Raw genomic sequence first — 6,264 nt, forward strand, 5'->3', positions numbered from 1 at the left:
TCCTGCACTAGGTTTAAAAAAAGGAGGAAATGTACCCAATAAAACAGGTGACCTGGCTGGGGAACTTCATCCTGGATTACTTAAATGGAGATCTGTGAGTTCCTAGTGCTGAACACAATGCTGGCATCTCTTTTAAGTGGCACAGTTTTTTCAATTATATATGAGAATTAAACATCTTTATTCTTTTTACTCCTTATTATACTTTTTAATTTTTAGGGCGGTAAGTGGAGGGGCAGAGTGAGAGGCAATGAGAACCTTAAGCAGGTTCCACACCATGCTTGGTGCCCTATATTGGGGTTATATCTGACAAGACCTGAAATGAAATCAAGTGTTAGGTGCTTAACCCACTGAGTCGCCCAGGGAATCCAATCACTGGTAGATTTATTTTTTTAAATGTTGGAAATGCTCTGTACTAAATCCATTTTATGTAATTGGCTGCATATTACAATGACCTAGCCACATTGGTGAGTATTACAAGGTGACAAGTGGTACATTATGAACAATGTGCTATAGAACACAGATAGTTACTAGGTATTTTCTATTTATAATTCTACTAAATCTGATAAGCTCTGAGCAGCAAAGTTGATGTTGTTCAGACCAAAAAAGGGTGGTTATTATTATGCTATGAACTTCTGGTGGTATGAAGAACACAGAAGTGCGCCTTTATGAAAGTCCTCAAAATTTCACAGAACCTCCATGGTTCTGTAACATTTCTGTCTACTGTAGGTGGAAATGCAATCTCACAAAACCCTAGCTATGATAGGGATTTGCTTTAATCCAGGAACAGTCCTCTTTTAAGTGTGCTAAATTAATCTCCTTCTATATGATTCAGTGTTTTCTATTTTATGCTTATATGTGATACATATATGTATGTATGTGTTATTTTATGTATATATTTATGTATATATAATATATATGTATATACACTTTTCCAAGGATAATTATGTTACATTGCTTTATTAATTGATCAGTAGTACAATTGGTCATTGATGCAGAATATTTTTTAAACTCCTGTTTCCAGGAATAAACACTGAGAACCATTTGCAGCAATTAAATGCAAAGTGAATTCCATTAAAAACTTCAGTGTTATAAAAGGGAATTATTTTAAAAGCATTCCATGCTTTACTGGCATAAAAACAGATTCACAGACTAGTGTAACAGAGTAGAGAGCCCAGATATGGACCCTCAACTCTATGGGCAAATAATCTTAGACAAAGCAGGAAAAGATATACAGTGGAAAAAAGACATTCTCTTCAATAAATGGTGCTGGACAGCTATATGTAGAATAATGAATCTTGACCATTCTCTTACACCGTACACAAAGATAAACTCAAAATGGATAAAAGACCTCAACGTGAGACAGGAATCCATCAGAATCTTAGAGGAGAATATAGGCAGTAATTTCTTCGATATCAGCCACAGCAACTTCTTTCAAGATATGTCTCCAAAGGCAAAGTAAACAAAAGCGAAGATGAACTTTTGGGACTTCATCAAAATCAAAAGCTTCTGCACAGCCAAGGAAACAGTAAAAAAAAAAAAAAAAAAAAAAAGGCAACGCACGGAATGGGAGAAGATATTAGAAAATGTCAGTACAGACAAAAGGTTGATATCCAGGATCTATAATGAGCTCCTCAAACTCAACATACACAAAACAGACAATCATATCAAAAAGTGGGCAGAAGATATGAGCAGACACTTCTCCAATGAAGACATACAAATGGCTATCAGACACATGAAAAAATGTTCATCATGACTAGCTCTCAGGACGATTCAAATTAAAACCACATTGAGATATCACCTTACACCAGATAAAATGGCCAAAATTAACAAGACAGGAAACAACATGTGTTGGAGGGGATGTGGAGAAAGGGGAACACTCTTACATTGTTGGTGGGAATGCAAGTTGGTGCAGCCTCGCAGCCTCTTTGGAGAACAGTGTGGAGATTCCTCAAGAAATTAAAAATAGAACTTCCCTATGACCCTGCCATTGCACTCCTTGGTATTTACCCCAAAGATACAGATGTAGTGAAAAGAAGGGCCATCTGTACCCCAATGTTTATAGCAGCAATGGCCACAGTCGCCAAACTGTGGAAAGAACCAAGATGCCCTTCAACAGACGAATGGATAAGGAAGATGTGGTCCATATACACTATGGAGTATTATGCCTCCATCAGAATGGATGAATACCTAACTTTTGTAGCAACATGAACAGGACTGGAAGAGATTATGCTGAGTGAAATCAATCAAGCAGAGAGAGTCAATTATCATATGGTTTCAATTATTTGTGGAGCATAACAAATAGCAAGGGGAGTTAGAGAGGAGAAGGGTTTTAGGGGAAATTGGAAGTGGAGGTAAACCATGAGAGATTATGGATTCTAAAATCAATCTGAGGGGTTTGATTTGGTGGCTGGGTGGGAGGTTGGGGTACCAGGTGGTGGGTATCATAGAGGACACGGATTGCATGGAGCTCTGGGTGTGGTGAAAAAATAATGAATACTGTTATGCCAAAAATAAATACAAAATAAATTTAAAAAAAGCATTCCATTTTTTTTAATTTTATATATAATTTTTTATTTTTTATAAACATATATTTTTATCCCCAGGGGTACAGGTCTGTGAATCACCAGGTTTACACACTTCACAGCACTCACCAAAGCACATACCCTCCCCAATGTCCATAATCCCACCCCTTTCTCCCAAACCCCCTCCCCCCAGCAACCCTCAGTTTGTTTTGTGAGATTAAGATTCACTTATGGTTTGGGGGGCTTAAGTGGATACGAGACGAATAAATGAAAGAATAAATGAAAGCATTCCATTTTTGCTACACAAATTGTCCGTTGTAGATACAGCGCTATCATTGGTCACCGCTTAAGATTTTATTTTAATTCCAGTTAGATAATATATAGAACAATATTAGTTGTAGGTTTATAGTATGGTGATTCATCACTTCCGTACAACATCTGGTACTCATTACATGTGTATTCCTTAATCCCTGTTCCCAATTTAACCCATCCCAATGATCCTCCCTTAAGTGACTTTCTGCTCTTTCCTTACAGTTACAGATATGTTTATTGGTTTGCCTTTCTCTCTTTTTTCCTGCTTTGCCCTTTCTTTCCTGAATACATGTATGAGTGAAAACTTAATGATGTCTTTCTCTGACTTATTTTGCTTGGTGTAGTACTCTGTAGCTTCATTCGTGTCACTGCAAATCATAAGAATTAATTCTGTTTTTATGGCCTAGTAATATTATATTATATACTTACATATCTGATATCTAATATGTATTACATATATATATGTATACATATCTATAGATATAACATATGTTATCGATCTATGGATTATATCTATATATCTATAGAAACATACACATGTATAGATATAATTTATATATAGATCTATACATATATACACATACATATAGATTTATGAAATGGTATATATAACATATGTTATTTAGTCATTCATTTGTCCATGGACAACTGGAATCCTTCCATATTTGGCTACTGTGGTCTAATTTACTGTATTGCTTAGGTTCCCAAACTATTGAGAATATCTGTGGCTTTTAGACTTCAGCCCCACATTTAGTAAATTATTTGAAACAATAAAAGAAATAAAAACGAAAAATTACCAAAAAATAGAGTTATTGGTAACATATACTTATTTTGTCAGATATTTATTATTTATTTTCTGGATTAATGAAATATTCATCTTAAATCCTGGAATGGCATTATTCTTAAAGAGTGTACAAGGTAAAATTAATGGACTGCAAAGCAACAGGGCTAGTGAGAACTTTGTTACATTTTTACAGAGCAGATTCTCTGAATTATTCTTCTCAGGGTCCCCATCACCTTGTTTCTCAGGCTAAAAATGATCCAGTTGAACACTAGGGTCAGGATGGTGTAGAAGACAGCAAGGACCTTATCCTCTGTGGGAGATTGGAAGGATCTAGCGCATAAGTAAGTGTGAATAAAAGGTGCAGAGTAGAAAGTCATCACAGTGAGATGGGTGCTGCAGGTCAAGGAAACACAAGGAAGAGGGTCATGCTTACAAAAAATGTGTACTCATAGACCCAAGTGTCCATGCAGGCCAGAGTCAACATGGCTGGGACATCATAAAATAAATTGTTGATGGCTCTGGATATATAAAAAGGGAAACAGAAATCATATTCAGTGTGGGCACAGGAGTTGGTTGAAGCCATCATCTAATATCCTCTTATGATCACAACACACTCTTTTGATCATAAAAGTAGCAGAGTGAAGAGGAAAGCAAATCGATGCATAGGCCACAGAGGTCAATAGTAATCATTCTGCATCAAATAAATCAATGAAGAAGAAACTCTGAATTGCACACCCAATGAAAGAAATACACTTATTTCCAGACTGATAATCAGAAACCATCTTAGAAACAATATTGGAGATGTAGTTCAGGTCCATGAGGGACATGACTAAGTAGAAAATACATTTTATTTCCTACTTAGTCATGTGTGTGTGAATGGGTGTTCAGGAGGATTAGGATGATCAGGAACAAGTTAACAAACAGAGCCATTAGGAAAATAAGAAAACTGAGAGTGAAGAAATACAGGCCAATACTTAATGGTGGGAATAACCCCAATAAGAAGAATCAGTTGTTGTTTGGTTAATATTTTCCAAGGGGACAATAACTTAATTTTCCATAAATAGAGATACATATTAAGTACAGAAAAATAATATCTCATTAATTTATTATTTTAGTTTCACTGTAATTTATTCAGGACACATTGCAGCTCTTAAAAGAATTAACACATGTTTTGAAAAAAAAAGTCCACATAGTTAAAATATTGATGACATGTAAATGTCCATCTGAAAATACTTCATGGAAATGTGTAAATTTGTAAGGATAATATTTTGGGGGACTTTTTAAAGATACACATATTTTATTTTCCTGTATCAGTTTAGTTATAAATAACATGAGGTTTTATAATTGTTATGTATTTTTGGTTTGATCATTTGGTTGTTTTGATACCAAGACTTAGCATCTGCTTCTTTTTCCCCAAGAAATCTAATGAAGTGTTATTGACAACAATAAATTATAGGAAGCAGATTTAGTCCTCCTCACTCAATATTCAAATGCTTTAAAGAAATTCTATTCCTGACAATTTTCTCTAGCATTTTACTGTAGCTCCTTGACTCTGCTTACACTGTCTGAAAACATCTGTATTGTTCTTTTGCTCCTCAATAATTATATGATATTATGCATTGCTTTATAGCATTTTTCCTTTTCTCTGCTTGACCTAAGCCATCAGAATATTGAGGAATTCTTTATATGAAAGATAGATACACTCACACATATGTACGCCAAATTAAAAATTATTTACATAAATTCCTGGCTGTGGGTATTAAGGAGGGCATGTATTGAATGGAGTCTTGGGTATTGTGTATAAACATTAAATCTTGGAACACTGTAAAAATAAAATTAAATTTTAAAAAAAGATAAATGTAAGAAACTTTAAAAACATCTGATTTCTTCAGAGAGATGTGAGAATGTATTAAATACAAAGTAAAAATGCCATGTGTTTTACAGAATAAAGTGCCCAGTGACAATAAAAACCTTTTCTAAATAAATGCAAATAATTAAAATGATAAATTTAACAAAATTGTCAAAAGATAAATTGATGAGAATCAACCAGAAAGCAACAATGAAATGCAAAATCTGACACTTAGGGCAGATAAGAGAATGAGAGGTATAATATAAGATGACCCAACATATACTTATGGGCTTTTCTGTAAATGCATATGACATCACTTTCTTTTTGGCAAAACGTTTATTTATTCTTAAGTTAATATTATAAAAAGAGCTTTTCTCTAAACCAATATATGAACTACACTAATGAAAGATGAGGTAAAGAACACAGAAAAATAACATAATTCATCTATTGAATAGTTTCTTCTTGAAAATACTAAATATTATTTTGAAAACAATTTCTTAATAATCCCTGAAATGAGGTAGACTGATATCCTAAATTCTCCTTGAGGGAAATTATGGTAATATAAGATAAAATATATGTAGTCATGCATATAAAATAATACGTTTCACAATACTGCTGTTTATTTTATATGTGGACAATACATTCTAGAAGATGAAGCAAAGCTCTGGATGCACATCCTAGGACATAATGTGGTGTGTGACTATGTTGAGAAACTGGGGAGGGAAGGGGGAAAAGTTGATGTTGTAGGAAGGGGCTGACTCTATCCACACTGACCTGAGTTACAAATCATGGGCTGG

General features: G+C 34.3%; 1 pseudogene; it reads right to left on the reverse strand.

Moving 5' to 3' along the window:
* Positions 1 to 3,797: 3,797 nt before the first annotated feature.
* On the reverse strand, positions 3,798 to 4,445 carry LOC131822536 (olfactory receptor 2L5-like; annotated as a pseudogene).
* Between the last annotated feature and the right edge of the window lie 1,819 nt (positions 4,446 to 6,264).

Source organism: Mustela lutreola (genome assembly GCF_030435805.1).
Source record: "Mustela lutreola isolate mMusLut2 chromosome 5 unlocalized genomic scaffold, mMusLut2.pri SUPER_5_unloc_1, whole genome shotgun sequence".
In the NCBI taxonomy this organism is placed as follows: Eukaryota; Metazoa; Chordata; class Mammalia; order Carnivora; family Mustelidae; genus Mustela; species Mustela lutreola.